At 63.7% G+C, this 22,556-nt stretch overlaps 7 pseudogenes; all 7 read right to left on the reverse strand.

The window, feature by feature from the left end:
- Positions 1-1,042: 1,042 nt before the first annotated feature.
- LOC142862785 (uncharacterized) lies at positions 1,043-1,161 on the reverse strand (annotated as a pseudogene).
- Positions 1,162-4,553: 3,392 nt separating this feature from the next.
- Positions 4,554-4,672, reverse strand: LOC142862903 (uncharacterized; annotated as a pseudogene).
- Positions 4,673-8,072: 3,400 nt separating this feature from the next.
- Positions 8,073-8,191, reverse strand: LOC142862786 (uncharacterized; annotated as a pseudogene).
- Positions 8,192-11,588: 3,397 nt separating this feature from the next.
- Positions 11,589-11,707, reverse strand: LOC142862787 (uncharacterized; annotated as a pseudogene).
- Positions 11,708-15,104: 3,397 nt separating this feature from the next.
- Positions 15,105-15,223, reverse strand: LOC142862788 (uncharacterized; annotated as a pseudogene).
- A 3,396-nt stretch (positions 15,224-18,619) lies between these two features.
- LOC142862789 (uncharacterized) lies at positions 18,620-18,738 on the reverse strand (annotated as a pseudogene).
- A 3,411-nt stretch (positions 18,739-22,149) lies between these two features.
- On the reverse strand, positions 22,150-22,268 carry LOC142862790 (uncharacterized; annotated as a pseudogene).
- Positions 22,269-22,556: the final 288 nt, after the last annotated feature.

The following is a 22,556-nucleotide window of genomic DNA, read 5'->3' on the forward strand; positions in this document are numbered from 1 at the left end:
CGCCATTCACAATCGCAAAGATGTGGAAGCGCCCCGAGTGCCCATCGATCCACGGGTGCATTAATGAAATGTGGCGCGTGGACACCACGGAGTGCCGTTCAGCTATGAGGAACAGCGGTGAGAGGGCACCTCTCGTGTTCTCCCGGCCAGAGCTGGAACCCGTTCCAGTAAGCCAAGTGTCCCAAGAACGGACACAAGAGCGCCACGTGCGCGCGCTCGCCGGCAGATTGGTAGGAACCGATGGACACCTAAGTGGACACAGAGGAATCGCCTTCATCGGGTGGGTGTCGGGCGGGCGTGGGGAGGGGATGGGCGTGCACATCCATTAGGAATGGGGTGGGTGCGCACCAACCGGGGCATGGGCGCACTTGAAGCTCTGACCCGAGGGGGGAGGCGGGGACAGGGCGATGCAGCTGACCTTAACATTGGTACCCCCACCATACGCTGGGAGAAAATGAGAAATAAATGAATCAGAAAACGGGGGGGAGGGGGGCACGGGCAATACATGTCACCTCAATACGTGGACTCCCATGATCTGCTCGGAGAGAGAGAGAAAAGGAAATGTAATCATAGAGATAAGAGACACCTTTTCAGAAAATGAATCCGAAAAGAAAAGTAAAATGAGGCCTGTGGAGCAGGTCTGCGTGTGACTCCGGATCCCCCAACATCCAGTGCCACCACCAAAGATTCCTACGTGTAGCCCGTAGAACCCCAAAAGCAACGGGACGAGTTCTGGTCACATACTCGCTCAAAATGACGTCCTGGAATTCTCCTGGAACTCCCTCCCCTCTCAGCCTCTCAAGGTTTCCTCCAGCGTGTCGGTTCCCACAGACCAGACCTTTGGTCTGACACCTGACAGTCCAGATGCCACGCATGCTGCCGCGTGGCGGCGGTGTCACGGCTCGGGACAAGAGGAGGCCCCACGGTGCGGGCTGGGGCGCCAGGCACCGCGACGGGCGCTGAGGGTGGGGGTGATCCCCCGGACCGCCGCCGCGCTCCCAGAAAGGGGACAGAACAAGAGGCAAAAAACAAAAAAAACAAAAGCCTACGGCACCCGGTATTCCCGGGCGGTCTCCCATCCAAGTACTAACCAGGCCCGACCCTGCTTAGCTTCGGAGATCAGACGAGACCGGGCGCGTTCAGGCCGGCTTGGCCGGAGACGGTGGAGGGCGCCCCTGCCCCGCTCAAGAAGCCGAGCCTCTCTGCGCTTCCCCTCGCCGGCCGGGTCCGGCGGGCTCCGCGGGACTGGGGAGAGGGGCGGGGCGGCGTGGGGGGCTGTCCACACACACACACACACACACGCGTGCGCGCGCGCGCGAGATGGGCCTCCACGGGTGGACCCGCCAAGGTGGAGACCTTCCAGCCCCCCTCCTCTCCTCGCCTCGCCTCCTTCACCTACCCGCCCCCCACCCCCAGCGCGCCGCCGCTGCTGACTGCGCACGCGCGCGCGGGGCGCTCGACCTTTGCCCCCAGCCAGGGGCCGCCCTCCCCCACAAACCCTTTCAGCTGTGCCCCCCGCCCTGTGCGTGGGCTGCCGCCTATTCCCCAGGGCCAGGGCTGGGGCACAGCGCATGGGGGAGGGGAGCGAGTGTAGGGGCGTCTCTCGGGATGTGTCCCATGGGTGGGGTGGGGTGGGGTGGGGTGGGGTGGGGTGGTTTGGGGGGCTCTGAAGAAATCAATCCCCTCTGTCTCCTCCCTCTGGAAAACCCCCAAGCCCTTGGAGAACTGCGGGCACCGCTACCGTGGGGGCCGGACCCTGCTCTGTGTCCTTCTCTGGCCCGGTCCAAGGGGCCTGGGCCTGGCCCGGGGTGGATTGGACCCCAACCACCCCGGGGTGTGGACTTGCTAAAAATCGGCGATTAGCTATTGGATTCGAGCTTCATCTGGGTCATTTCACTAATGAATGCACCGAAAAGAGTTTCCTAATACATCTGTGAGGGTGGCAACTGAAAGAGAAATTTAAAGCTGACAGAATAGGCGAGGAAAGGCACAGGAGATTTCCAAACCCAGTAAGGAAGCCTTTCCCGAAATGGAAGAAAGAAAGGAGCAAATGAAAACACCGGTAGCCCGCCGGGGTCAGAGTCTGCTCATTAGAGAAAGTACCCTGACCAGGTTCACCCGTGGGTGGGTGGCGAGCTAGCGGCATTCAGAAGAGCGAGGCCCACAGTCTGTGCAGAAGACACCTGCACTCGGGCGTGTGTGGCGGCTCGATTCACAAGCAGCTCAGATGTTAAACCAAGGAGAAGCCAGGGAGTTCCCAACGCCCCAGGTGTCCTCAGCCCACGACTGGCTGCTGTGAAAATGCGAAGCCCGGGTCCCGGTCTCAGAGCAGGACAACCAGGAGGTGTGATGTACACCCCGGGGTTCCCAGGAGGATCAGGCTGAAGCTTGGACTTGGCCTCAAAGTGTCCCCTCGCCTGGCCACCCCCTTCCCCTTCCTGCTCCTCTACTCCTGGTGCCCCTCCACCCAGGGGCCAGACCTTAAACAGTCACCCGCAAGAGAATCCTGGTCCCAAAGAAGCCTTCTGGGGGACCCGTGCTGAGAGAGGTTGTGGGCATGGCCCGCTGGGGCTCTGCCCGACGCAGGTCTGGGAGATGCAACCTCCCAGCTCTGGGTCCCTGCAGGAAGTGTCGGCAAGAACAGGGCCAGTCCTCCAAAGGCCCAGGTGCAGGGAGCCCAGGCCAAGCAGCCTGTGGAAGAAGCCACATGCCGTGCCACCCCGGGAACACGACTGTAGGTCACGGCCCCTGCCACCTCCTCCTCCTCCTCCTCCTCCTCCTGCTCCTCCTCCTCTCCCCGACATGGAGCAGGGCTCAGAGACACCTCAGACGCTGCTAGCAAAGTCCAAAGGGCATCGGTTGCTCCTCCAAAGCGCACCCCCGACCCCCAGCAGGCCGCGTTGTCCAGCCAGCCCCTGGGCCTCCCCGGGGTGCCCGGCACAAAAGTGCAGACACCCACCTGACTGGCAATATCAGCTTGAGGACGTTTCTGCCACTCTAAGGACCCGCAGGCCAGCTGGGCCTCCGGGCAGGCAGGACAGAGAGCCCCGGAATCCGACGCGGCGGAGAGCTGGGTGTACGTCCCCACCAGGAGGCGGTCCCCACCTCCACGGCTCTCCCCTCGCGGGGAGCGGCAGCCGCAGGGCCTCAGAGAAGACACCAGGCTGGGCCCCCGCGGCACAGTGGGGGCACGTGCCCCGCGCGAGACTGCTGCGGCCGCCCTGCTGCCGGGTTCCTGGAGGGCTTCCTGGAAGCAGCGTCCACACCAAGCCCTTGGAAGGCCCAGGCGACGGAGGAGCCCGAGGTGGGGAGGAGCGAGTCAGGCAGGGGCCAAGGTGATGGGCCGGGCGGGGAGGAGCGTGTCACGCAGGGGCAGAGGACGGTGACAGGCCGGGCGGGAAGGAGCCGGTCAGGCAGGGGACCAGGACAGTGACGGGCCTGGCGGGGGAGGAGCGCCTCAGGCTGGGGCAGAGGAGACTGGGCTGGGTAGGGGTCAGGGTTACAGTTAGGGCGCCATTCACAATCGCAAAGATGTGGAAGCGCCCCGAGTGCCCATCGATCCACGGGTGCATTAATGAAATGTGGCGCGTGGACACCACGGAGTGCCGTTCAGCTATGAGGAACAGCGGTGAGAGGGCACCTCTCGTGTTCTCCCGGCCAGAGCTGGAACCCGTTCCAGTAAGCCAAGTGTCCCAAGAACGGACACAAGAGCGCCACGTGCGCGCGCTCGCCGGCAGATTGGTAGGAACCGATGGACACCTAAGTGGACACAGAGGAATCGCCTTCATCGGGTGGGTGTCGGGCGGGCGTGGGGAGGGGATGGGCGTGCACATCCATTAGGAATGGGGTGGGTGCGCACCAACCGGGGCATGGGCGCACTTGAAGCTCTGACCCGAGGGGGGAGGCGGGGACAGGGCGATGCAGCTGACCTTAACATTGGTACCCCCACCATACGCTGGGAGAAAATGAGAAATAAATGAATCAGAAAACGGGGGGGAGGGGGGCACGGGCAATACATGTCACCTCAATACGTGGACTCCCATGATCTGCTCGGAGAGAGAGAGAAAAGGAAATGTAATCATAGAGATAAGAGACACCTTTTCAGAAAATGAATCCGAAAAGAAAAGTAAAATGAGGCCTGTGGAGCAGGTCTGCGTGTGACTCCGGATCCCCCAACATCCAGTGCCACCACCAAAGATTCCTACGTGTAGCCCGTAGAACCCCAAAAGCAACGGGACGAGTTCTGGTCACATACTCGCTCAAAATGACGTCCTGGAATTCTCCTGGAACTCCCTCCCCTCTCAGCCTCTCAAGGTTTCCTCCAGCGTGTCGGTTCCCACAGACCAGACCTTTGGTCTGACACCTGACAGTCCAGATGCCACGCATGCTGCCGCGTGGCGGCGGTGTCACGGCTCGGGACAAGAGGAGGCCCCACGGTGCGGGCTGGGGCGCCAGGCACCGCGACGGGCGCTGAGGGTGGGGGTGATCCCCCGGACCGCCGCCGCGCTCCCAGAAAGGGGACAGAACAAGAGGCAAAAAACAAAAAAAACAAAAGCCTACGGCACCCGGTATTCCCGGGCGGGCTCCCATCCAAGTACTAACCAGGCCCCACCCTGCTTAGCTTCGGAGATCAGACGAGACCGGGCGCGTTCAGGCCGGCTTGGCCGGAGACGGTGGAGGGCGCCCCTGCCCCGCTCAAGAAGCCGAGCCTCTCTGCGCTTCCCCTCGCCGGCCGGGTCCGGCGGGCTCCGCGGGACTGGGGAGAGGGGCGGGGCGGCGTGGGGGGCTGTCCACACACACACACACACACACGCGTGCGCGCGCGCGCGAGATGGGCCTCCACGGGTGGACCCGCCAAGGTGGAGACCTTCCAGCCCCCCTCCTCTCCTCGCCTCGCCTCCTTCACCTACCCGCCCCCCACCCCCAGCGCGCCGCCGCTGCTGACTGCGCACGCGCGCGCGGGGCGCTCGACCTTTGCCCCCAGCCAGGGGCCGCCCTCCCCCACAAACCCTTTCAGCTGTGCCCCCCGCCCTGTGCGTGGGCTGCCGCCTATTCCCCAGGGCCAGGGCTGGGGCACAGCGCATGGGGGAGGGGAGCGAGTGTAGGGGCGTCTCTCGGGATGTGTCCCATGGGTGGGGTGGGGTGGGGTGGGGTGGGGTGGGGTGGGGTGGTTTGGGGGGCTCTGAAGAAATCAATCCCCTCTGTCTCCTCCCTCTGGAAAACCCCCAAGCCCTTGGAGAACTGCGGGCACCGCTACCGTGGGGGCCGGACCCTGCTCTGTGTCCTTCTCTGGCCCGGTCCAAGGGGCCTGGGCCTGGCCCGGGGTGGATTGGACCCCAACCACCCCGGGGTGTGGACTTGCTAAAAATCGGCGATTAGCTATTGGATTCGAGCTTCATCTGGGTCATTTCACTAATGAATGCACCGAAAAGAGTTTCCTAATACATCTGTGAGGGTGGCAACTGAAAGAGAAATTTAAAGCTGACAGAATAGGCGAGGAAAGGCACAGGAGATTTCCAAACCCAGTAAGGAAGCCTTTCCCGAAATGGAAGAAAGAAAGGAGCAAATGAAAACACCGGTAGCCCGCCGGGGTCAGAGTCTGCTCATTAGAGAAAGTACCCTGACCAGGTTCACCCGTGGGTGGGTGGCGAGCTAGCGGCATTCAGAAGAGCGAGGCCCACAGTCTGTGCAGAAGACACCTGCACTCGGGCGTGTGTGGCGGCTCGATTCACAAGCAGCTCAGATGTTAAACCAAGGAGAAGCCAGGGAGTTCCCAACGCCCCAGGTGTCCTCAGCCCACGACTGGCTGCTGTGAAAATGCGAAGCCCGGGTCCCGGTCTCAGAGCAGGACAACCAGGAGGTGTGATGTACACCCCGGGGTTCCCAGGAGGATCAGGCTGAAGCTTGGACTTGGCCTCAAAGTGTCCCCTCGCCTGGCCACCCCCTTCCCCTTCCTGCTCCTCTACTCCTGGTGCCCCTCCACCCAGGGGCCAGACCTTAAACAGTCACCCGCAAGAGAATCCTGGTCCCAAAGAAGCCTTCTGGGGGACCCGTGCTGAGAGAGGTTGTGGGCATGGCCCGCTGGGGCTCTGCCCGACCCAGGTCTGGGAGATGCAACCTCCCAGCTCTGGGTCCCTGCAGGAAGTGTCGGCAAGAACAGGGCCAGTCCTCCAAAGGCCCAGGTGCAGGGAGCCCAGGCCAAGCAGCCTGTGGAAGAAGCCACATGCCGTGCCACCCCGGGAACACGACTGTAGGTCACGGCCCCTGCCACCTCCTCCTCCTCCTCCTCCTCCTCCTGCTCCTCCTCCTCTCCCCGACATGGAGCAGGGCTCAGAGACACCTCAGACGCTGCTAGCAAAGTCCAAAGGGCATCGGTTGCTCCTCCAAAGCGCACCCCCGACCCCCAGCAGGCCGCGTTGTCCAGCCAGCCCCTGGGCCTCCCCGGGGTGCCCGGCACAAAAGTGCAGACACCCACCTGACTGGCAATATCAGCTTGAGGACGTTTCTGCCACTCTAAGGACCCGCAGGCCAGCTGGGCCTCCGGGCAGGCAGGACAGAGAGCCCCGGAATCCGACGCGGCGGAGAGCTGGGTGTACGTCCCCACCAGGAGGCGGTCCCCACCTCCACGGCTCTCCCCTCGCGGGGAGCGGCAGCCGCAGGGCCTCAGAGAAGACACCAGGCTGGGCCCCCGCGGCACAGTGGGGGCACGTGCCCCGCGCGAGACTGCTGCGGCCGCCCTGCTGCCGGGTTCCTGGAGGGCTTCCTGGAAGCAGCGTCCACACCAAGCCCTTGGAAGGCCCAGGCGACGGAGGAGCCCGAGGTGGGGAGGAGCGAGTCAGGCAGGGGCCAAGGTGATGGGCCGGGCGGGGAGGAGCGTGTCACGCAGGGGCAGAGGACGGTGACAGGCCGGGCGGGAAGGAGCCGGTCAGGCAGGGGACCAGGACAGTGACGGGCCTGGCGGGGGAGGAGCGCCTCAGGCTGGGGCAGAGGAGACTGGGCTGGGTAGGGGTCAGGGTTACAGTTAGGGCGCCATTCACAATCGCAAAGATGTGGAAGCGCCCCGAGTGCCCATCGATCCACGGGTGCATTAATGAAATGTGGCGCGTGGACACCACGGAGTGCCGTTCAGCTATGAGGAACAGCGGTGAGAGGGCACCTCTCGTGTTCTCCCGGCCAGAGCTGGAACCCGTTCCAGTAAGCCAAGTGTCCCAAGAACGGACACAAGAGCGCCACGTGCGCGCGCTCGCCGGCAGATTGGTAGGAACCGATGGACACCTAAGTGGACACAGAGGAATCGCCTTCATCGGGTGGGTGTCGGGCGGGCGTGGGGAGGGGATGGGCGTGCACATCCATTAGGAATGGGGTGGGTGCGCACCAACCGGGGCATGGGCGCACTTGAAGCTCTGACCCGAGGGGGGAGGCGGGGACAGGGCGATGCAGCTGACCTTAACATTGGTACCCCCACCATACGCTGGGAGAAAATGAGAAATAAATGAATCAGAAAACGGGGGGGAGGGGGGCACGGGCAATACATGTCACCTCAATACGTGGACTCCCATGATCTGCTCGGAGAGAGAGAGAAAAGGAAATGTAATCATAGAGATAAGAGACACCTTTTCAGAAAATGAATCCGAAAAGAAAAGTAAAATGAGGCCTGTGGAGCAGGTCTGCGTGTGACTCCGGATCCCCCAACATCCAGTGCCACCACCAAAGATTCCTACGTGTAGCCCGTAGAACCCCAAAAGCAACGGGACGAGTTCTGGTCACATACTCGCTCAAAATGACGTCCTGGAATTCTCCTGGAACTCCCTCCCCTCTCAGCCTCTCAAGGTTTCCTCCAGCGTGTCGGTTCCCACAGACCAGACCTTTGGTCTGACACCTGACAGTCCAGATGCCACGCATGCTGCCGCGTGGCGGCGGTGTCACGGCTCGGGACAAGAGGAGGCCCCACGGTGCGGGCTGGGGCGCCAGGCACCGCGACGGGCGCTGAGGGTGGGGGTGATCCCCCGGACCGCCGCCGCCGCGCTCCCAGAAAGGGGACAGAACAAGAGGCAAAAAACAAAAAAAACAAAAGCCTACGGCACCCGGTATTCCCGGGCGGTCTCCCATCCAAGTACTAACCAGGCCCGACCCTGCTTAGCTTCGGAGATCAGACGAGACCGGGCGCGTTCAGGCCGGCTTGGCCGGAGACGGTGGAGGGCGCCCCTGCCCCGCTCAAGAAGCCGAGCCTCTCTGCGCTTCCCCTCGCCGGCCGGGTCCGGCGGGCTCCGCGGGACTGGGGAGAGGGGCGGGGCGGCGTGGGGGGCTGTCCACACACACACACACACACACGCGTGCGCGCGCGCGCGAGATGGGCCTCCACGGGTGGACCCGCCAAGGTGGAGACCTTCCAGCCCCCCTCCTCTCCTCGCCTCGCCTCCTTCACCTACCCGCCCCCCACCCCCAGCGCGCCGCCGCTGCTGACTGCGCACGCGCGCGCGGGGCGCTCGACCTTTGCCCCCAGCCAGGGGCCGCCCTCCCCCACAAACCCTTTCAGCTGTGCCCCCCGCCCTGTGCGTGGGCTGCCGCCTATTCCCCAGGGCCAGGGCTGGGGCACAGCGCATGGGGGAGGGGAGCGAGTGTAGGGGCGTCTCTCGGGATGTGTCCCATGGGTGGGGTGGGGTGGGGTGGGGTGGGGTGGGGTGGGGTGGTTTGGGGGGCTCTGAAGAAATCAATCCCCTCTGTCTCCTCCCTCTGGAAAACCCCCAAGCCCTTGGAGAACTGCGGGCACCGCTACCGTGGGGGCCGGACCCTGCTCTGTGTCCTTCTCTGGCCCGGTCCAAGGGGCCTGGGCCTGGCCCGGGGTGGATTGGACCCCAACCACCCCGGGGTGTGGACTTGCTAAAAATCGGCGATTAGCTATTGGATTCGAGCTTCATCTGGGTCATTTCACTAATGAATGCACCGAAAAGAGTTTCCTAATACATCTGTGAGGGTGGCAACTGAAAGAGAAATTTAAAGCTGACAGAATAGGCGAGGAAAGGCACAGGAGATTTCCAAACCCAGTAAGGAAGCCTTTCCCGAAATGGAAGAAAGAAAGGAGCAAATGAAAACACCGGTAGCCCGCCGGGGTCAGAGTCTGCTCATTAGAGAAAGTACCCTGACCAGGTTCACCCGTGGGTGGGTGGCGAGCTAGCGGCATTCAGAAGAGCGAGGCCCACAGTCTGTGCAGAAGACACCTGCACTCGGGCGTGTGTGGCGGCTCGATTCACAAGCAGCTCAGATGTTAAACCAAGGAGAAGCCAGGGAGTTCCCAACGCCCCAGGTGTCCTCAGCCCACGACTGGCTGCTGTGAAAATGCGAAGCCCGGGTCCCGGTCTCAGAGCAGGACAACCAGGAGGTGTGATGTACACCCCGGGGTTCCCAGGAGGATCAGGCTGAAGCTTGGACTTGGCCTCAAAGTGTCCCCTCGCCTGGCCACCCCCTTCCCCTTCCTGCTCCTCTACTCCTGGTGCCCCTCCACCCAGGGGCCAGACCTTAAACAGTCACCCGCAAGAGAATCCTGGTCCCAAAGAAGCCTTCTGGGGGACCCGTGCTGAGAGAGGTTGTGGGCATGGCCCGCTGGGGCTCTGCCCGACCCAGGTCTGGGAGATGCAACCTCCCAGCTCTGGGTCCCTGCAGGAAGTGTCGGCAAGAACAGGGCCAGTCCTCCAAAGGCCCAGGTGCAGGGAGCCCAGGCCAAGCAGCCTGTGGAAGAAGCCACATGCCGTGCCACCCCGGGAACACGACTGTAGGTCACGGCCCCTGCCACCTCCTCCTCCTCCTCCTCCTCCTCCTGCTCCTCCTCCTCTCCCCGACATGGAGCAGGGCTCAGAGACACCTCAGACGCTGCTAGCAAAGTCCAAAGGGCATCGGTTGCTCCTCCAAAGCGCACCCCCGACCCCCAGCAGGCCGCGTTGTCCAGCCAGCCCCTGGGCCTCCCCGGGGTGCCCGGCACAAAAGTGCAGACACCCACCTGACTGGCAATATCAGCTTGAGGACGTTTCTGCCACTCTAAGGACCCGCAGGCCAGCTGGGCCTCCGGGCAGGCAGGACAGAGAGCCCCGGAATCCGACGCGGCGGAGAGCTGGGTGTACGTCCCCACCAGGAGGCGGTCCCCACCTCCATGGCTCTCCCCTCGCGGGGAGCGGCAGCCGCAGGGCCTCAGAGAAGACACCAGGCTGGGCCCCCGCGGCACAGTGGGGGCACGTGCCCCGCGCGAGACTGCTGCGGCCGCCCTGCTGCCGGGTTCCTGGAGGGCTTCCTGGAAGCAGCGTCCACACCAAGCCCTTGGAAGGCCCAGGCGACGGAGGAGCCCGAGGTGGGGAGGAGCGAGTCAGGCAGGGGCCAAGGTGATGGGCCGGGCGGGGAGGAGCGTGTCACGCAGGGGCAGAGGACGGTGACAGGCCGGGCGGGAAGGAGCCGGTCAGGCAGGGGACCAGGACAGTGACGGGCCTGGCGGGGGAGGAGCGCCTCAGGCTGGGGCAGAGGAGACTGGGCTGGGTAGGGGTCAGGGTTACAGTTAGGGCGCCATTCACAATCGCAAAGATGTGGAAGCGCCCCGAGTGCCCATCGATCCACGGGTGCATTAATGAAATGTGGCGCGTGGACACCACGGAGTGCCGTTCAGCTATGAGGAACAGCGGTGAGAGGGCACCTCTCGTGTTCTCCCGGCCAGAGCTGGAACCCGTTCCAGTAAGCCAAGTGTCCCAAGAACGGACACAAGAGCGCCACGTGCGCGCGCTCGCCGGCAGATTGGTAGGAACCGATGGACACCTAAGTGGACACAGAGGAATCGCCTTCATCGGGTGGGTGTCGGGCGGGCGTGGGGAGGGGATGGGCGTGCACATCCATTAGGAATGGGGTGGGTGCGCACCAACCGGGGCATGGGCGCACTTGAAGCTCTGACCCGAGGGGGGAGGCGGGGACAGGGCGATGCAGCTGACCTTAACATTGGTACCCCCACCATACGCTGGGAGAAAATGAGAAATAAATGAATCAGAAAACGGGGGGGAGGGGGGCACGGGCAATACATGTCACCTCAATACGTGGACTCCCATGATCTGCTCGGAGAGAGAGAGAAAAGGAAATGTAATCATAGAGATAAGAGACACCTTTTCAGAAAATGAATCCGAAAAGAAAAGTAAAATGAGGCCTGTGGAGCAGGTCTGCGTGTGACTCCGGATCCCCCAACATCCAGTGCCACCACCAAAGATTCCTACGTGTAGCCCGTAGAACCCCAAAAGCAACGGGACGAGTTCTGGTCACATACTCGCTCAAAATGACGTCCTGGAATTCTCCTGGAACTCCCTCCCCTCTCAGCCTCTCAAGGTTTCCTCCAGCGTGTCGGTTCCCACAGACCAGACCTTTGGTCTGACACCTGACAGTCCAGATGCCACGCATGCTGCCGCGTGGCGGCGGTGTCACGGCTCGGGACAAGAGGAGGCCCCACGGTGCGGGCTGGGGCGCCAGGCACCGCGACGGGCGCTGAGGGTGGGGGTGATCCCCCGGACCGCCGCCGCGCTCCCAGAAAGGGGACAGAACAAGAGGCAAAAAACAAAAAAAACAAAAGCCTACGGCACCCGGTATTCCCGGGCGGTCTCCCATCCAAGTACTAACCAGGCCCGACCCTGCTTAGCTTCGGAGATCAGACGAGACCGGGCGCGTTCAGGCCGGCTTGGCCGGAGACGGTGGAGGGCGCCCCTGCCCCGCTCAAGAAGCCGAGCCTCTCTGCGCTTCCCCTCGCCGGCCGGGTCCGGCGGGCTCCGCGGGACTGGGGAGAGGGGCGGGGCGGCGTGGGGGGCTGTCCACACACACACACACACACACGCGTGCGCGCGCGCGCGAGATGGGCCTCCACGGGTGGACCCGCCAAGGTGGAGACCTTCCAGCCCCCCTCCTCTCCTCGCCTCGCCTCCTTCACCTACCCGCCCCCCACCCCCAGCGCGCCGCCGCTGCTGACTGCGCACGCGCGCGCGGGGCGCTCGACCTTTGCCCCCAGCCAGGGGCCGCCCTCCCCCACAAACCCTTTCAGCTGTGCCCCCCGCCCTGTGCGTGGGCTGCCGCCTATTCCCCAGGGCCAGGGCTGGGGCACAGCGCATGGGGGAGGGGAGCGAGTGTAGGGGCGTCTCTCGGGATGTGTCCCATGGGTGGGGTGGGGTGGGGTGGGGTGGGGTGGGGTGGGGTGGTTTGGGGGGCTCTGAAGAAATCAATCCCCTCTGTCTCCTCCCTCTGGAAAACCCCCAAGCCCTTGGAGAACTGCGGGCACCGCTACCGTGGGGGCCGGACCCTGCTCTGTGTCCTTCTCTGGCCCGGTCCAAGGGGCCTGGGCCTGGCCCGGGGTGGATTGGACCCCAACCACCCCGGGGTGTGGACTTGCTAAAAATCGGCGATTAGCTATTGGATTCGAGCTTCATCTGGGTCATTTCACTAATGAATGCACCGAAAAGAGTTTCCTAATACATCTGTGAGGGTGGCAACTGAAAGAGAAATTTAAAGCTGACAGAATAGGCGAGGAAAGGCACAGGAGATTTCCAAACCCAGTAAGGAAGCCTTTCCCGAAATGGAAGAAAGAAAGGAGCAAATGAAAACACCGGTAGCCCGCCGGGGTCAGAGTCTGCTCATTAGAGAAAGTACCCTGACCAGGTTCACCCGTGGGTGGGTGGCGAGCTAGCGGCATTCAGAAGAGCGAGGCCCACAGTCTGTGCAGAAGACACCTGCACTCGGGCGTGTGTGGCGGCTCGATTCACAAGCAGCTCAGATGTTAAACCAAGGAGAAGCCAGGGAGTTCCCAACGCCCCAGGTGTCCTCAGCCCACGACTGGCTGCTGTGAAAATGCGAAGCCCGGGTCCCGGTCTCAGAGCAGGACAACCAGGAGGTGTGATGTACACCCCGGGGTTCCCAGGAGGATCAGGCTGAAGCTTGGACTTGGCCTCAAAGTGTCCCCTCGCCTGGCCACCCCCTTCCCCTTCCTGCTCCTCTACTCCTGGTGCCCCTCCACCCAGGGGCCAGACCTTAAACAGTCACCCGCAAGAGAATCCTGGTCCCAAAGAAGCCTTCTGGGGGACCCGTGCTGAGAGAGGTTGTGGGCATGGCCCGCTGGGGCTCTGCCCGACCCAGGTCTGGGAGATGCAACCTCCCAGCTCTGGGTCCCTGCAGGAAGTGTCGGCAAGAACAGGGCCAGTCCTCCAAAGGCCCAGGTGCAGGGAGCCCAGGCCAAGCAGCCTGTGGAAGAAGCCACATGCCGTGCCACCCCGGGAACACGACTGTAGGTCACGGCCCCTGCCACCTCCTCCTCCTCCTCCTCCTCCTCCTGCTCCTCCTCCTCTCCCCGACATGGAGCAGGGCTCAGAGACACCTCAGACGCTGCTAGCAAAGTCCAAAGGGCATCGGTTGCTCCTCCAAAGCGCACCCCCGACCCCCAGCAGGCCGCGTTGTCCAGCCAGCCCCTGGGCCTCCCCGGGGTGCCCGGCACAAAAGTGCAGACACCCACCTGACTGGCAATATCAGCTTGAGGACGTTTCTGCCACTCTAAGGACCCGCAGGCCAGCTGGGCCTCCGGGCAGGCAGGACAGAGAGCCCCGGAATCCGACGCGGCGGAGAGCTGGGTGTACGTCCCCACCAGGAGGCGGTCCCCACCTCCACGGCTCTCCCCTCGCGGGGAGCGGCAGCCGCAGGGCCTCAGAGAAGACACCAGGCTGGGCCCCCGCGGCACAGTGGGGGCACGTGCCCCGCGCGAGACTGCTGCGGCCGCCCTGCTGCCGGGTTCCTGGAGGGCTTCCTGGAAGCAGCGTCCACACCAAGCCCTTGGAAGGCCCAGGCGACGGAGGAGCCCGAGGTGGGGAGGAGCGAGTCAGGCAGGGGCCAAGGTGATGGGCCGGGCGGGGAGGAGCGTGTCACGCAGGGGCAGAGGACGGTGACAGGCCGGGCGGGAAGGAGCCGGTCAGGCAGGGGACCAGGACAGTGACGGGCCTGGCGGGGGAGGAGCGCCTCAGGCTGGGGCAGAGGAGACTGGGCTGGGTAGGGGTCAGGGTTACAGTTAGGGCGCCATTCACAATCGCAAAGATGTGGAAGCGCCCCGAGTGCCCATCGATCCACGGGTGCATTAATGAAATGTGGCGCGTGGACACCACGGAGTGCCGTTCAGCTATGAGGAACAGCGGTGAGAGGGCACCTCTCGTGTTCTCCCGGCCAGAGCTGGAACCCGTTCCAGTAAGCCAAGTGTCCCAAGAACGGACACAAGAGCGCCACGTGCGCGCGCTCGCCGGCAGATTGGTAGGAACCGATGGACACCTAAGTGGACACAGAGGAATCGCCTTCATCGGGTGGGTGTCGGGCGGGCGTGGGGAGGGGATGGGCGTGCACATCCATTAGGAATGGGGTGGGTGCGCACCAACCGGGGCATGGGCGCACTTGAAGCTCTGACCCGAGGGGGGAGGCGGGGACAGGGCGATGCAGCTGACCTTAACATTGGTACCCCCACCATACGCTGGGAGAAAATGAGAAATAAATGAATCAGAAAACGGGGGGGAGGGGGGCACGGGCAATACATGTCACCTCAATACGTGGACTCCCATGATCTGCTCGGAGAGAGAGAGAAAAGGAAATGTAATCATAGAGATAAGAGACACCTTTTCAGAAAATGAATCCGAAAAGAAAAGTAAAATGAGGCCTGTGGAGCAGGTCTGCGTGTGACTCCGGATCCCCCAACATCCAGTGCCACCACCAAAGATTCCTACGTGTAGCCCGTAGAACCCCAAAAGCAACGGGACGAGTTCTGGTCACATACTCGCTCAAAATGACGTCCTGGAATTCTCCTGGAACTCCCTCCCCTCTCAGCCTCTCAAGGTTTCCTCCAGCGTGTCGGTTCCCACAGACCAGACCTTTGGTCTGACACCTGACAGTCCAGATGCCACGCATGCTGCCGCGTGGCGGCGGTGTCACGGCTCGGGACAAGAGGAGGCCCCACGGTGCGGGCTGGGGCGCCAGGCACCGCGACGGGCGCTGAGGGTGGGGGTGATCCCCCGGACCGCCGCCGCGCTCCCAGAAAGGGGACAGAACAAGAGGCAAAAAACAAAAAAAACAAAAGCCTACGGCACCCGGTATTCCCGGGCGGTCTCCCATCCAAGTACTAACCAGGCCCGACCCTGCTTAGCTTCGGAGATCAGACGAGACCGGGCGCGTTCAGGCCGGCTTGGCCGGAGACGGTGGAGGGCGCCCCTGCCCCGCTCAAGAAGCCGAGCCTCTCTGCGCTTCCCCTCGCCGGCCGGGTCCGGCGGGCTCCGCGGGACTGGGGAGAGGGGCGGGGCGGCGTGGGGGGCTGTCCACACACACACACACACACACGCGTGCGCGCGCGCGCGAGATGGGCCTCCACGGGTGGACCCGCCAAGGTGGAGACCTTCCAGCCCCCCTCCTCTCCTCGCCTCGCCTCCTTCACCTACCCGCCCCCCACCCCCAGCGCGCCGCCGCTGCTGACTGCGCACGCGCGCGCGCGCGGGGCGCTCGACCTTTGCCCCCAGCCAGGGGCCGCCCTCCCCCACAAACCCTTTCAGCTGTGCCCCCCGCCCTGTGCGTGGGCTGCCGCCTATTCCCCAGGGCCAGGGCTGGGGCACAGCGCATGGGGGAGGGGAGCGAGTGTAGGGGCGTCTCTCGGGATGTGTCCCATGGGTGGGGTGGGGTGGGGTGGGGTGGGGTGGGGTGGTTTGGGGGGCTCTGAAGAAATCAATCCCCTCTGTCTCCTCCCTCTGGAAAACCCCCAAGCCCTTGGAGAACTGCGGGCACCGCTACCGTGGGGGCCGGACCCTGCTCTGTGTCCTTCTCTGGCCCGGTCCAAGGGGCCTGGGCCTGGCCCGGGGTGGATTGGACCCCAACCACCCCGGGGTGTGGACTTGCTAAAAATCGGCGATTAGCTATTGGATTCGAGCTTCATCTGGGTCATTTCACTAATGAATGCACCGAAAAGAGTTTCCTAATACATCTGTGAGGGTGGCAACTGAAAGAGAAATTTAAAGCTGACAGAATAGGCGAGGAAAGGCACAGGAGATTTCCAAACCCAGTAAGGAAGCCTTTCCCGAAATGGAAGAAAGAAAGGAGCAAATGAAAACACCGGTAGCCCGCCGGGGTCAGAGTCTGCTCATTAGAGAAAGTACCCTGACCAGGTTCACCCGTGGGTGGGTGGCGAGCTAGCGGCATTCAGAAGAGCGAGGCCCACAGTCTGTGCAGAAGACACCTGCACTCGGGCGTGTGTGGCGGCTCGATTCACAAGCAGCTCAGATGTTAAACCAAGGAGAAGCCAGGGAGTTCCCAACGCCCCAGGTGTCCTCAGCCCACGACTGGCTGCTGTGAAAATGCGAAGCCCGGGTCCCGGTCTCAGAGCAGGACAACCAGGAGGTGTGATGTACACCCCGGGGTTCCCAGGAGGATCAGGCTGAAGCTTGGACTTGGCCTCAAAGTGTCCCCTCGCCTGGCCACCCCCTTCCCCTTCCTGCTCCTCTACTCCTGGTGCCCCTCCACCCAGGGGCCAGACCTTAAACAGTCACCCGCAAGAGAATCCTGGTCCCAAAGAAGCCTTCTGGGGGACCCGTGCTGAGAGAGGTTGTGGGCATGGCCCGCTGGGGCTCTGCCCGACCCAGGTCTGGGAGATGCAACCTCCCAGCTCTGGGTCCCTGCAGGAAGTGTCGGCAAGAACAGGGCCAGTCCTCCAAAGGCCCAGGTGCAGGGAGCCCAGGCCAAGCAGCCTGTGGAAGAAGCCACATGCCGTGCCACCCCGGGAACACGACTGTAGGTCACGGCCCCTGCCACCTCCTCCTCCTCCTCCTCCTCCTCCTGCTCCTCCTCCTCTCCCCGACATGGAGCAGGGCTCAGAGACACCTCAGACGCTGCTAGCAAAGTCCAAAGGGCATCGGTTGCTCCTCCAAAGCGCACCCCCGACCCCCAGCAGGCCGCGTTGTCCAGCCAGCCCCTGGGCCTCCCCGGGGTGCCCGGCACAAAAGTGCAGACACCCACCTGACTGGCAATATCAGCTTGAGGACGTTTCTGCCACTCTAAGGACCCGCAGGCCAGCTGGGCCTCCGGGCAGGCAGGACAGAGAGCCCCGGAATCCGACGCGGCGGAGAGCTGGGTGTACGTCCCCACCAGGAGGCGGTCCCCACCTCCACGGCTCTCCCCTCGCGGGGAGCGGCAGCCGCAGGGCCTCAGAGAAGACACCAGGCTGGGCCCCCGCGGCACAGTGGGGGCACGTGCCCCGCGCGAGACTGCTGCGGCCGCCCTGCTGCCGGGTTCCTGGAGGGCTTCCTGGAAGCAGCGTCCACACCAAGCCCTTGGAAGGCCCAGGCGACGGAGGAGCCCGAGGTGGGGAGGAGCGAGTCAGGCAGGGGCCAAGGTGATGGGCCGGGCGGGGAGGAGCGTGTCACGCAGGGGCAGAGGACGGTGACAGGCCGGGCGGGAAGGAGCCGGTCAGGCAGGGGACCAGGACAGTGACGGGCCTGGCGGGGGAGGAGCGCCTCAGGCTGGGGCAGAGGAGACTGGGCTGGGTAGGGGTCAGGGTTACAGTTAGGGCGCCATTCACAATCGCAAAGATGTGGAAGCGCCCCGAGTGCCCATCGATCCACGGGTGCATTAATGAAATGTGGCGCGTGGACACCACGGAGTGCCGTTCAGCTATGAGGAACAGCGGTGAGAGGGCACCTCTCGTGTTCTCCCGGCCAGAGCTGGAACCCGTTCCAGTAAGCCAAGTGTCCCAAGAACGGACACAAGAGCGCCACGTGCGCGCGCTCGCCGGCAGATTGGTAGGAACCGATGGACACCTAAGTGGACACAGAGGAATCGCCTTCATCGGGTGGGTGTCGGGCGGGCGTGGGGAGGGGATGGGCGTGCACATCCATTAGGAATGGGGTGGGTGCGCACCAACCGGGGCATGGGCGCACTTGAAGCTCTGACCCGAGGGGGGAGGCGGGGACAGGGCGATGCAGCTGACCTTAACATTGGTACCCCCACCATACGCTGGGAGAAAATGAGAAATAAATGAATCAGAAAACGGGGGGGAGGGGGGCACGGGCAATACATGTCACCTCAATACGTGGACTCCCATGATCTGCTCGGAGAGAGAGAGAAAAGGAAATGTAATCATAGAGATAAGAGACACCTTTTCAGAAAATGAATCCGAAAAGAAAAGTAAAATGAGGCCTGTGGAGCAGGTCTGCGTGTGACTCCGGATCCCCCAACATCCAGTGCCACCACCAAAGATTCCTACGTGTAGCCCGTAGAACCCCAAAAGCAACGGGACGAGTTCTGGTCACATACTCGCTCAAAATGACGTCCTGGAATTCTCCTGGAACTCCCTCCCCTCTCAGCCTCTCAAGGTTTCCTCCAGCGTGTCGGTTCCCACAGACCAGACCTTTGGTCTGACACCTGACAGTCCAGATGCCACGCATGCTGCCGCGTGGCGGCGGTGTCACGGCTCGGGACAAGAGGAGGCCCCACGGTGCGGGCTGGGGCGCCAGGCACCGCGACGGGCGCTGAGGGTGGGGGTGATCCCCCGGACCGCCGCCGCGCTCCCAGAAAGGGGACAGAACAAGAGGCAAAAAACAAAAAAAACAAAAGCCTACGGCACCCGGTATTCCCGGGCGGTCTCCCATCCAAGTACTAACCAGGCCCGACCCTGCTTAGCTTCGGAGATCAGACGAGACCGGGCGCGTTCAGGCCGGCTTGGCCGGAGACGGTGGAGGGCGCCCCTGCCCCGCTCAAGAAGCCGAGCCTCTCTGCGCTTCCCCTCGCCGGCCGGGTCCGGCGGGCTCCGCGGGACTGGGGAGAGGGGCGGGGCGGCGTGGGGGGCTGTCCACACACACACACACACACACGCGTGCGCGCGCGCGCGAGATGGGCCTCCACGGGTGGACCCGCCAAGGTGGAGACCTTCCAGCCCCCCTCCTCTCCTCGCCTCGCCTCCTTCACCTACCCGCCCCCCACCCCCAGCGCGCCGCCGCTGCTGACTGCGCACGCGCGCGCGCGCGCGCGCGCGCGGGGCGCTCGACCTTTGCCCCCAGCCAGGGGCCGCCCTCCCCCACAAACCCTTTCAGCTGTGCCCCCCGCCCTGTGCGTGGGCTGCCGCCTATTCCCCAGGGCCAGGGCTGGGGCACAGCGCATGGGGGAGGGGAGCGAGTGTAGGGGCGTCTCTCGGGATGTGTCCCATGGGTGGGGTGGGGTGGGGTGGGGTGGGGTGGGGTGGGGTGGTTTGGGGGGCTCTGAAGAAATCAATCCCCTCTGTCTCCTCCCTCTGGAAAACCCCCAAGCCCTTGGAGAACTGCGGGCACCGCTACCGTGGGGGCCGGACCCTGCTCTGTGTCCTTCTCTGGCCCGGTCCAAGGGGCCTGGGCCTGGCCCGGGGTGGATTGGACCCCAACCACCCCGGGGTGTGGACTTGCTAAAAATCGGCGATTAGCTATTGGATTCGAGCTTCATCTGGGTCATTTCACTAATGAATGCACCGAAAAGAGTTTCCTAATACATCTGTGAGGGTGGCAACTGAAAGAGAAATTTAAAGCTGACAGAATAGGCGAGGAAAGGCACAGGAGATTTCCAAACCCAGTAAGGAAGCCTTTCCCGAAATGGAAGAAAGAAAGGAGCAAATGAAAACACCGGTAGCCCGCCGGGGTCAGAGTCTGCTCATTAGAGAAAGTACCCTGACCAGGTTCACCCGTGGGTGGGTGGCGAGCTAGCGGCATTCAGAAGAGCGAGGCCCACAGTCTGTGCAGAAGACACCTGCACTCGGGCGTGTGTGGCGGCTCGATTCACAAGCAGCTCAGATGTTAAACCAAGGAGAAGCCAGGGAGTTCCCAACGCCCCAGGTGTCCTCAGCCCACGACTGGCTGCTGTGAAAATGCGAAGCCCGGGTCCCGGTCTCAGAGCAGGACAACCAGGAGGTGTGATGTACACCCCGGGGTTCCCAGGAGGATCAGGCTGAAGCTTGGACTTGGCCTCAAAGTGTCCCCTCGCCTGGCCACCCCCTTCCCCTTCCTGCTCCTCTACTCCTGGTGCCCCTCCACCCAGGGGCCAGACCTTAAACAGTCACCCGCAAGAGAATCCTGGTCCCAAAGAAGCCTTCTGGGGGACCCGTGCTGAGAGAGGTTGTGGGCATGGCCCGCTGGGGCTCTGCCCGACGCAGGTCTGGGAGATGCAACCTCCCAGCTCTGGGTCCCTGCAGGAAGTGTCGGCAAGAACAGGGCCAGTCCTCCAAAGGCCCAGGTGCAGGGAGCCCAGGCCAAGCAGCCTGTGGAAGAAGCCACATGCCGTGCCACCCCGGGAACACGACTGTAGGTCACGGCCCCTGCCACCTCCTCCTCCTCCTCCTCCTCCTCCTGCTCCTCCTCCTCTCCCCGACATGGAGCAGGGCTCAGAGACACCTCAGACGCTGCTAGCAAAGTCCAAAGGGCATCGGTTGCTCCTCCAAAGCGCACCCCCGACCCCCAGCAGGCCGCGTTGTCCAGCCAGCCCCTGGGCCTCCCCGGGGTGCCCGGCACAAAAGTGCAGACACCCACCTGACTGGCAATATCAGCTTGAGGACGTTTCTGCCACTCTAAGGACCCGCAGGCCAGCTGGGCCTCCGGGCAGGCAGGACAGAGAGCCCCGGAATCCGACGCGGCGGAGAGCTGGGTGTACGTCCCCACCAGGAGGCGGTCCCCACCTCCACGGCTCTCCCCTCGCGGGGAGCGGCAGCCGCAGGGCCTCAGAGAAGACACCAGGCTGGGCCCCCGCGGCACAGTGGGGGCACGTGCCCCGCGCGAGACTGCTGCGGCCGCCCTGCTGCCGGGTTCCTGGAGGGCTTCCTGGAAGCAGCGTCCACACCAAGCCCTTGGAAGGCCCAGGCGACGGAGGAGCCCGAGGTGGGGAGGAGCGAGTCAGGCAGGGGCCAAGGTGATGGGCCGGGCGGGGAGGAGCGTGTCACGCAGGGGCAGAGGACGGTGACAGGCCGGGCGGGAAGGAGCCGGTCAGGCAGGGGACCAGGACAGTGACGGGCCTGGCGGGGGAGGAGCGCCTCAGGCTGGGGCAGAGGAGACTGGGCTGGGTAGGGGTCAGGGTTACAGTTAGGGCGCCATTCACAATCGCAAAGATGTGGAAGCGCCCCGAGTGCCCATCGATCCACGGGTGCATTAATGAAATGTGGCGCGTGGACACCACGGAGTGCCGTTCAGCTATGAGGAACAGCGGTGAGAGGGCACCTCTCGTGTTCTCCCGGCCAGAGCTGGAACCCGTTCCAGTAAGCCAAGTGTCCCAAGAACGGACACAAGAGCGCCACGTGCGCGCGCTCGCCGGCAGATTGGTAGGAACCGATGGACACCTAAGTGGACACAGAGGAATCGCCTTCATCGGGTGGGTGTCGGGCGGGCGTGGGGAGGGGATGGGCGTGCACATCCATTAGGAATGGGGTGGGTGCGCACCAACCGGGGCATGGGCGCACTTGAAGCTCTGACCCGAGGGGGGAGGCGGGGACAGGGCGATGCAGCTGACCTTAACATTGGTACCCCCACCATACGCTGGGAGAAAATGAGAAATAAATGAATCAGAAAACGGGGGGGAGGGGGGCACGGGCAATACATGTCACCTCAATACGTGGACTCCCATGATCTGCTCGGAGAGAGAGAGAAAAGGAAATGTAATCATAGAGATAAGAGACACCTTTTCAGAAAATGAATCCGAAAAGAAAAGTAAAATGAGGCCTGTGGAGCAGGTCTGCGTGTGACTCCGGATCCCCCAACATCCAGTGCCACCACCAAAGATTCCTACGTGTAGCCCGTAGAACCCCAAAAGCAACGGGACGAGTTCTGGTCACATACTCGCTCAAAATGACGTCCTGGAATTCTCCTGGAACTCCCTCCCCTCTCAGCCTCTCAAGGTTTCCTCCAGCGTGTCGGTTCCCACAGACCAGACCTTTGGTCTGACACCTGACAGTCCAGATGCCACGCATGCTGCCGCGTGGCGGCGGTGTCACGGCTCGGGACAAGAGGAGGCCCCACGGTGCGGGCTGGGGCGCCAGGCACCGCGACGGGCGCTGAGGGTGGGGGTGATCCCCCGGACCGCCGCCGCGCTCCCAGAAAGGGGACAGAACAAGAGGCAAAAAACAAAAAAAACAAAAGCCTACGGCACCCGGTATTCCCGGGCGGTCTCCCATCCAAGTACTAACCAGGCCCGACCCTGCTTAGCTTCGGAGATCAGACGAGACCGGGCGCGTTCAGGCCGGCTTGGCCGGAGACGGTGGAGGGCGCCCCTGCCCCGCTCAAGAAGCCGAGCCTCTCTGCGCTTCCCCTCGCCGGCCGGGTCCGGCGGGCTCCGCGGGACTGGGGAGAGGGGCGGGGCGGCGTGGGGGGCTGTCCACACACACACACACACACACGCGTGCGCGCGCGCGCGAGATGGGCCTCCACGGGTGGACCCGCCAAGGTGGAGACCTTCCAGCCCCCCTCCTCTCCTCGCCTCGCCTCCTTCACCTACCCGCCCCCCACCCCCAGCGCGCCGCCGCTGCTGACTGCGCACGCGCGCGC

The sequence above is a fragment of the Microcebus murinus genome, chromosome 20 (assembly GCF_040939455.1).
Source record: "Microcebus murinus isolate Inina chromosome 20, M.murinus_Inina_mat1.0, whole genome shotgun sequence".
Lineage (NCBI taxonomy): Eukaryota > Metazoa > Chordata > Mammalia > Primates > Cheirogaleidae > Microcebus > Microcebus murinus.